Source organism: Lineus longissimus, chromosome 16 (assembly GCF_910592395.1).
Source record: "Lineus longissimus chromosome 16, tnLinLong1.2, whole genome shotgun sequence".
Lineage (NCBI taxonomy): Eukaryota > Metazoa > Nemertea > Pilidiophora > Heteronemertea > Lineidae > Lineus > Lineus longissimus.
In genome coordinates this window covers 3,918,625-3,928,274 of record NC_088323.1, presented here as the reverse complement: position 1 = coordinate 3,928,274, position 9,650 = coordinate 3,918,625, and positions in this window count along the sequence as shown.

Genomic DNA, 9,650 nt, shown 5'->3' with positions numbered 1-9,650 from the left:
TTTAGAAAGGGGCAAAAAACCATCAATAGTTTCAACTAATTCGATTCCCCAATGCAACTATCAACGAGCGTCTTGTAGGCCTACCGCTCATTCTCCTCACGGATTCAACGGCACCAAAGAGCAACCTTATGGTAAACCCATAAGATTTAAACAGGACACTGAAAAGCATTGCTGTCGACCCCAGAGGACTAGAGGGGTCGTGTAGGATGCGCACTGATAGTTGCACAAGTATAAAAACCTCTGCAGATTCCTGGCCGAGATGCAATATTTGACATTACATTTTATGATTAATCCTTTGAAGACAGTACAGGTTGCCTTCGTATTGTTGCGTGGGCGCAGGAACTGCGTCTCTTGAATTGTATTTCCATTCATAATGTTAGCCTAGCATACCTGGGTAATATCAGAAAACTGCTCGAAATATTGAAACTGGACTATTGCCATGTTGCTATGTAAGCATCGCCTTCAGGTGCGAGTTGTTCATTCTCAGAGTTGGCTACATTGATCTCGTTCCAAAACGTTGCCTATACTGTGAGAGAAAACCGACGGCTCCGAGGTATCCAACATTATACTGCAGCCCCTTTTGCTAACGGCATGAGAGATGGCGATCCCAAGTGGCTCAACTATTTCTCCTCGAACAGCTCAAGAGAAATGTTTACAGTACTTCAACCACTTCTACCTCAATGACCAAAAAAGCTCTAAGAGAACGAATGAAGTTGGCATACGAAGAATGTATAGTGTGCTTTATCGAAGACTTCTTTTGGAAAATTCCCCCGATTCCTCACAAAATTAAGTATAGAGGATGATATACGAGTGTAGCGCAAATGAATTAGCACATGACCTCCTGACACTACGACAGACCGTCGTAGTTCCTAGTTCGTAGTTCATCGTTTGTAGGGATTGCGTAAGCTGGCTATCATCGCATTGCTATCTGTCTCGACGACGCAAAGAAAGCTTGCTTTCAGCCTCGAATCTGAGCTGGCACTTTTCTGTTCCTAGTTCGTAGTTCATCGTTTGTAGGGATTGCGTAAGCTGGCTATCATCGCATTGCTATCTGTCTCGACGACGCAAAGAAAGCTTGCTTTCAGCCTCGAATCTGAGCTGGCACTTTTCTGTATTCGTAGACGCAGACTAATTAGCAATTACCTCCGCCACACCTTAACACGACCAACCAGAGAAATCCACCCAACCCATGGAGGCATGCGAACAATACAACAAGGCTTACATGTTGCATCGGAGGAGAATTGATTTTCTCTCCACTTCCATTTGGACGCTTGCAACTCTGATGGATGATGATAATGGCACGCCTACACATTGTGTACTTGATTAACAGGTGGATATATGGACGTGATATATAACAGGTGGTTATTGAACTGAGCTAGAGCTAGAAGGGATGGTAGACTAGCGAGAGCCGCGGTATTACTATTGATAGTTCTGAAACTCAGTTACACGGCTCAGAGAATTCTTCCAGTGTATACATGATATAGGAATGTTTTTTCTGCCTAACGGTCAAGCGAAACGTTTATACGATATATCTCGATCAACGGCCATTCAAAGCAAGAAGCGTTGAAAAGGGGAAAGATTTCTGCGAGGAAAATGCAATGAACAAACGAAAGTGATTCTTGATCCAAAAATATCTTTCAATCCAGAACCACAAAAGTACACGTGGCTGTCTCAAAGCAGGACATGACGTCAGTTCGCGACTATCCCGCAGTGAGTGAAGCGAAAGCCCGATGAGTGAGAGTGATGTTTTAATCAACATGCCCGCAGGAGTCTGCGTAACTGTCAGCACTTTGCTTGATTCTGATAGTAAAAGTGGTTCATCAAAGAGTAAACCGAAAGTTCGCGAATTTACTGGTTTCTACCAAAATACACTGCTGGTAAAGCGTCGTTCTCCCTATCATCTCGATTCACCCGAATTACCACTTGCCACACTTTTTTTATTCGATTTGCGTTTGGACCTGGCGTTAAATTCAAAGTACCCTTAGCTCGGCAGCTGAATCCCTATATCCAGATATTCCATATTCATTGCCTGGTGAAGTAAACACCAAGCGAGACGTTTGGCGACGCTGATTGCCTTGCTGCAGACTACAAATATTTTCCCACAAGGTCCTCTGTCGATTGTTGAGTACAGCGAGATAAGCCTCGCCGTCTTTGCGCAATAATGGTGATGTTGAGGCCAGATGGGCCATAAGATGGGCTAGTGTTCTCGACATTACGATATTAATTTCATTCAGAATTTATCAAGAAACAATCCCGGATAATCAACAAGGTATAAAAATCTATTTTTGGCAGCAAAAGCTGAATCGATTTTCGATGTTACCTTATTCGACATCGATCACTTGTCAATGTCAATAAAATCAAACATTTTTACCGTCTGATTCAGAATCTTGTGCGAGGGTGGCGGCCATTCATAATATGGTCATGTGATACTGCGCGCGCAGATTCCAGGGTCTCAGCCGCCATGTTGAATGAAGATGAAAAGGATTACGTTAAAATTTAGTGTTATGGGTTAGATTTTGATCAAAAGCAAATGATTTTCATTTTTCTCAAATCGACTTGACTTGTTCTCATAAGTTACATTCCCTCTTGATGGCTTCACCATAAATGGGGGCTCGCACTACTGATTTATATATGCGAGGGCGGCCATTGATGAAAAATTGGTCATGTGACACACTCCCAGGTTCAACTGTGTTGGATAGAAAAAGATAAAAAACTATATCATTGGGTTCGGAATAGCGAATATTCTCGAAGTTTACTTCGAAACAACCAAATACCGCTCAGGGTTATAGAGGGTTCTTTGAATATGACAGTGGATCCGTGTAGATCGCATTGATATATAGCGGATGATTAAAACGCCAAAGCCCATTCGTTCGAATTATGTACCTTTTTTTTGTTAAATTTGATAATGATGATGTGATGTAGCAATACTTCTACTTTCGTATCTTTTTATTATTATTGCCACTATCCGAAACAAAACGTCTTTTCAACCCTTTCCCGTTTTAATCATCAGTTCTTTTCAGGATTTTGTGTTAGGCGCTAATTCTTGACACGCCCCCACCGAAGATGAGGTGAAGGCCGTAGTTTTAAACTACTGTAAAGGTTACGAGTTGCCGCGGGCCAGAAAATGACAAGCTTCTCGGTAACGCCCGTTCAAATAAGAACATGTTCACCATACCTGCCATTGTACGAAGTTTATCAGTGCCCTTCCCTAAAATGTATTTTCAGGTCCCAGGGTTGCTGAGCTTGGGCTTGTGTTGTTTGTACATGCAGAATTCAAAAGGATTCTATCATATTTCATAGAAGGAGTGCGGGTCAAGGTTGGGTGTACAAAAGGAGTAAGCCGGTAATGAAAGGCATCGTTTTAACAATCTGTCGGCTGTCCTGTCAGCTTCCACTCTACAGTAGTCTAGTACAGTAGTTTCAATCTGCAAATTGTACATCGGATGGAAAAATTAAAAATCTGACAGCATTTATCACTTTATTCCAATAACTGGGCCGGAGAGAGCCCTCCGTGCAGCACCTCTCTGTGCAATGTCAATATGTCGGCGCTCGATTAACTACTTCCGCACAGTAAATTCACATGGCTTTTGTTCAATGACGGGTTCTTTTTCATTAATAGACCGACCGCGGAGAGTTGCTGGGGTCGCAACCACGTAGTAATTCAAGCTTACAGAATATTGGCCTAGTTTCGTAATCCGCAATTTTCGCCAATTGTGTTCAAAAGTAGGTTTTTGGTGACCATCTGCTCAGGAAGTGGTTGGACCGATGCGATGTCTCTAAGTCGGCCACCCGCACCGGGGTTTTCACTGGGGGCACGAGTGGCAGATGGTGTGACCTTGAAATGAATCAAAAGCCTTACAGTGTAATCATCTTAATGACGCATGACTTATATTTCTCGATTCACATAGGTGTGTGCCTGCAGGGCCAGAGACCCTGATTTCCCAGGATGCCCCTCCCCCTTCCCTTGAACACTTACTATTCTGATCATCGCGGGGCCAATGCCTAAAGTATAAGACCACAAGTTCCGATCCATGCTGTACTATCCAAAGACCAAAGCCAATGATCGAAGGCCTACCGGACTCGAAAACAAAACGAAACCAAAACACTACTCCCGGAACATATATATTTGTTAACTCGATGAACTTTCGCTTTGGAGATGTGCCTTATATTGATTGTGAGCCACGAATAGCATTTACAAATAAACACATTCATAAAATGTTACCTTATTTGGTAACCCTTTTATTTCCATGATTGAAGCCCCAAACCCATCCCTATAAGAATGATGAGATATCAATACCTCTGCTCCCATCATGCACCGTGTCGTGAAGATATATACAAAAATGATAATTGAGGTATGAAAAATTATGCAGCTTTACTGGTGGTTTCGAAGCGCTAAAGTAAACGAGCGATTTAATCAGATTTATATACATATAACCAAGTATGGATTAATCTATACTTGATGTACCAAGTATCATACTGACATTTCCCACCATCAAGACATTTCGTCAAATCCCAAAATGTGTTCAAAACAACGATACGAACGGCACCTGCATGACCCCCCCCCCCCACCCCCGGCCGCCCATCTTACTATGCATTGGGCCAGGAATTATGCACTGCAATAGCCAGGCAGGCCAGATGAAGTCGCCGATAGGGGTCTCTGCTTAGTCAGAGTACATCGCAAACTGATCACGCTTGTATGCGGAACCTGACATAACCCAGGCCTCTGACTGTGCATACTTGTCACTGGCGATGAAAACGACACATTTGGCCCCTTAGATCTGCCTACAGTCCCATTTTTTTATAAAAAATGATGGGAGACAATTCATTTTTGAGAATGAGTTTCAAGCTGCGTTATCCATAAATTGTCACGTGATGCGTAGGCGAGAGAAATGGATTTGTCCCCGAGGCAAGATCAGAGATGAAATGATATACATACATCAATACATCCATGTGCTAATGTTTAGTTCATTCTCAATTCCGGACTGAACCGGTGACAAGGGGATCAAATCAGAAGGAATGCGTGGTAAATCAATACTCCAACACTAAAATTTGACAGAAAATAAAACTAAATTTTGAGATTTTGTATCCGGTTGCAGATGAGCATGAACGATTATTGTATCAACTTCTTGTCTGCGCATGCGTTACCGGTTACCAACTCGTGTTTTTCTTGGTGACCTTCGAACTCGTCCCTCCCAAACTCAGACATAATATCCACTCGTAAGCAACGCCCACGCCTACACTACAACGTTCGGCAAAGAAGTGATAAAATAAAAGGAAGGTAGGATGAGATTTATGTGCCGATCTAGTGAATTGAGTGGGATGATCCCGAGTCACTTGGGGGCATTGGAAAGCGGTGAGAACCAGGTGGGAGAGAATCAAATTTGAAAATTAAGCGGCATCAGGCCAACTTACTACCCACTTCTATCAATTTTTATTGGTCAAAGTGCACACTTATTCTTCTTTTCAGTGTCAGAGCCTCAGTCTAAGGGAACGGTCGGGTGGGAACTGGTGCTTGGTTACAGCGCCCGGAATGCGATAATGTAGGCTTATACATGTAACACCATCACGGAATTCAAGTCGCACTCCGACATAAAACAATGCTGTCAGCTTTGTGACGGGTTGTCGGAATATCTGATAATATAGAAAAAACATTGATGAATTATTTACTAAAACCAGATGTGTTTGACGTGCGTTTTCCCAAAGTAGAATAAACCATAAACAACAAATAAAAACCAAATTGTGAAACTGGCGCTGTAGTAGAACTTCCATGCAATGATTGGTGATAGAGGCCTAAAATGGCGGTAATGGCATAGTTCTATTTTTCATGTCACTTTCTCATTAACCTTACATGTGCTTCCTGAACGAAACTAATTCAGTTTTATGTCAAACTGACGTCTGAGACCCAAAAGAATAACCATTCAAGTGGGCCAACTATGCAGCACAGCAACAGTGTACTGTTCACAGGCAATTAATTCCTAATCAATCGCCAGTATCAGCAGCAACAATAATTTTAGCCAATCCCATGTCACATGACCAAGCATTGTCTGCTCACGTGACATCTTGTTGCGTTCATTCATAAATTCATTGCGTTCATTCATGCATTCGTTGCTACGTGATCGCATATTAATTTGAACACGAAAGTCAATACAAAATCCCACTAATAGCACGTTTTGGAATAGATCTGGTTAGGTTGGACGTGGATGCGGTGTAGACCGCATAGAAAATCTGTATCCATGGTGGTTTCAATGCACAGGTAACATCGTAGTTTCGATCGAAGAGGCCACAACGACTGGCGAGGCTACAGAAGGGAACTGAAGTTGGAGTGGCATCTCAGTCCACCCACCACGTGACCGGTAGGCCTATTCGGCCAGCCTGACATATGAACCTTGGCATTGTTTACTTCTTTTTTGCTCTCTTCTTGCTGTCAGCTTTGCGAACCACAACTAAAAACCATCTCCATTAGCTTCTAAATATACATTAGACAATGTCATGCAAGATTGCTTCAGGCTAATTTATAAAAATTGCGAAAACTCCTTTCCCGATCCTCTTTATAGTTTAATGATAAAACCATCAGCCCACATTCTGACTTGCCTCCATTGACTGGCAGCCGATTGTCTGCAGGTATTCAATGTTTAATCAATTAAATGAGACCATTCTATAGTCTTATAGATTGATATATCGATCGAAAGTAATTCCTTTTTGGACCGAATCTCGGGCACTTGGGTGCTTTTGCTTTAATTAACCATTTATGTCACATAAAAAAGAGAGTGATTACGAAATGATTTTGCCGGCGACAACAACATGGTTTTAATTTTCACTTTCATTTGTAACGGCCAACTGACCTGATTTCACTGTACCGATTTCATGGTATGAATATGATACATGTATTTGCTTGATATTTAGACATTTAGAAATTCTGTGGGACAAAACTGCAGGCCTTTGACTATGCCCGTCCAATCTGCGTCCACTTTCAGCTCAATTGATGTAACACAATACGAATTCAATGCAAAATCAAACCAGCTCACGCATTCCTCGAATATGTATCGGCTGAGATGTGGAATTCTATTTCGTCCCATGACTATCTGGTGACTACCGAATTTGGTAAAATGCCTATTTTGGATAACATGTCATTAAAATGCAGTTAGGTTTATCACAAAAAACAAGGGCCTGACATAAATTCTCTAGCTGAACGTAATAAGGGGTAATTTTCAATATGGCGACATCGAGTCCGTCCACCAATCTCGTTCCCAGTAGACCCTCTGACATGTTGGTAGAGGTTTGGGGAGGCCATGGCATTTCGAGTCATTCATATGTCTAAATCGGTCCAAAGAGCTTCCGGTTCTAGCCAGCAGGGTCATGTTTTCTCAAATGGTGGGAAATATTTTTCCACCAATTTGACATTCAGTATTGGTCTTTACACGACTCAACGGACGCACCCTGGGCATCGACCACAGGATACGCCGAAAATCCCCCAATCAATCCCAAGCAATTATTTTAAATTGCCTCTGTAGATATTCACATGGACATTGATTAATACTGCTTGAGACTTGTTTGGAGATTTTGTTATGTTCATTTTCAGTCCTCTTTGCTTCAGTTGGCTCGCCGCCATGTCCATTCATTTCGTCCACACAGGACCTCACGATATCGACGTTATCACGATATAGTAGAATTTATTGACCAAATCCTCGATAATCAAATAAATCTCGTTAACGATTACCATGTTTCTCTCTATGCGTTGGAGTATTTGAAGAGGATCTGTTGCAACTTGGGGGGCGAGGTTTATTTTGGAAATGTAGTTCCCACGGGAATTCCGCGTGCAGATGGCTTCAAAATGGGGAATCGATTGTGGTTTCTATAGTTGTGGCTCGTTCTGTTAACTTAATGGTTTAAGTCCACTAGTTGGTGATATCGTGATGGAGTTCTCTTGACGAAGATGGGAAGTAGGTCATTGGCATGGCTGCAGGCAGCTAGATTTAATGCCATACAGTCATCGGTTGAAACAAAACCTTCAAGCAAAAGGTCAATTTTGATCCCGGATTTTAGTACGGTTTACTGTCAAGTACATTTACCTTCCTAAGCCAGGCACAGTAACTACATACCTACCAAAGTATGCCTTTCCCAAACACGACAAATTTGGTTAGATTGAGGAGGAGGAGAAGAATTAGAAGCGTACCACCACCGCTCCATGCAAAGAAATCTATGTGGATACACACATACACACATGTTGCACGATACATATACATGTATACTGATAGAAGTAACCATGTCATGATATCAGAAACTCAGTCGACATGGAATCAAACTGTAACAAGCCGTTTCACTCAACCTGCACTTCTGTATCAAATTGCACGATAGAAATTAATAAATCACTGCAAAGTAAAGACCAGCCTCATCTGTGTTAGTCAATCCCGACACAATTTGTTACAGCCAATGAAAGAAACCGGTCCCTTATAATGGCTTCGGAGGTATAATTTACAATATGCACCTTGAGAGGGTCGAGGAAGTTGCCGTATTATACTGCGGTATAGCGGTTGAACAAAGTAGATGGAGTGTCTAGTGGTGTTGATTGGGATTTCCACGGCAACTCTACACAGTAGACATCATTGCTGGTTGAATGGGAACATGGTTTTGGTTGAAAAGGCAAGTTCAATTGGTGTGTCACTACATGTAGGTCCATATTAGTTCATTGATATTGTAATGAAGGAGACACCGGGGTCCCTAGGGGGAAAACTATGCCATCAGATGGAGTTACGCTCTGCCACACGAGGAGACGAACGCCGCTGCCACAACCGCTGAATGATCGGCGCATGTCGAATCAACTTCAGTAGAAACTAACTTCAGAAGAAAGTATAAGGCAGTTGACGCCACACCCAACAACCCTTTTTTCTGGGGGAATCGCCCTGTCTGCCGCTGGCTTTAGGGTTGGGCTTAATAACCTCCTACTAACCTTAGAACGCAGATTTATGACAACGCAGCTTCTTTCAGTTGAAAGGGGCGTTGTAGCCCTACCACTTTCGATCATGAGTCATTTCGCTGACAGCGTCAACGCAGGCATGCAGTGGACAGCTCTGTGAATTCTAACCATCTCTCAAACTTTTGCGTGACGGAGAAACCTTAATGTAATGAAATGGCACACACTCTAAGATATAAAGGTTTTTGAGCTTTTAGGGAAACCTTTTTTAGGCAACACAAGTAAAGCGTAACTAAAACGAGCGATTATTTCACAGCGACCAACGATCATGATTCCAGGGTCCATCACCTTACGCAGGTTTGCTCCCAAACCAGCGACATCCTGCAGCCGATTAGCGATATTTCTTTCATGTCCCGTGACTTATAGCCATTGCATTGTTTTCCCCAAGGTCGGCAAACGTATTTTCGTGATGATTCCGAACTTCGGGGGCCCCGACTTCACTCAGTGGACACTTGATCGTCAATGTAAACGGGCCTCTCGATAATTTCTTGGCATAGAGCCGTGAACTTACAAATAGTCATGTCTTTAGGATTCTTAGTTTTCAACCGTCCGAAATGACTGATACCCAAGCGTTTCGATGATACAGCTAAATACTGATTCCGTTGCTGACTGTCCGCATCCCTGACACATCACCTGAAATAGATTTTTTTCTCCGCATCTCCCTCTGCATCAAAAATGA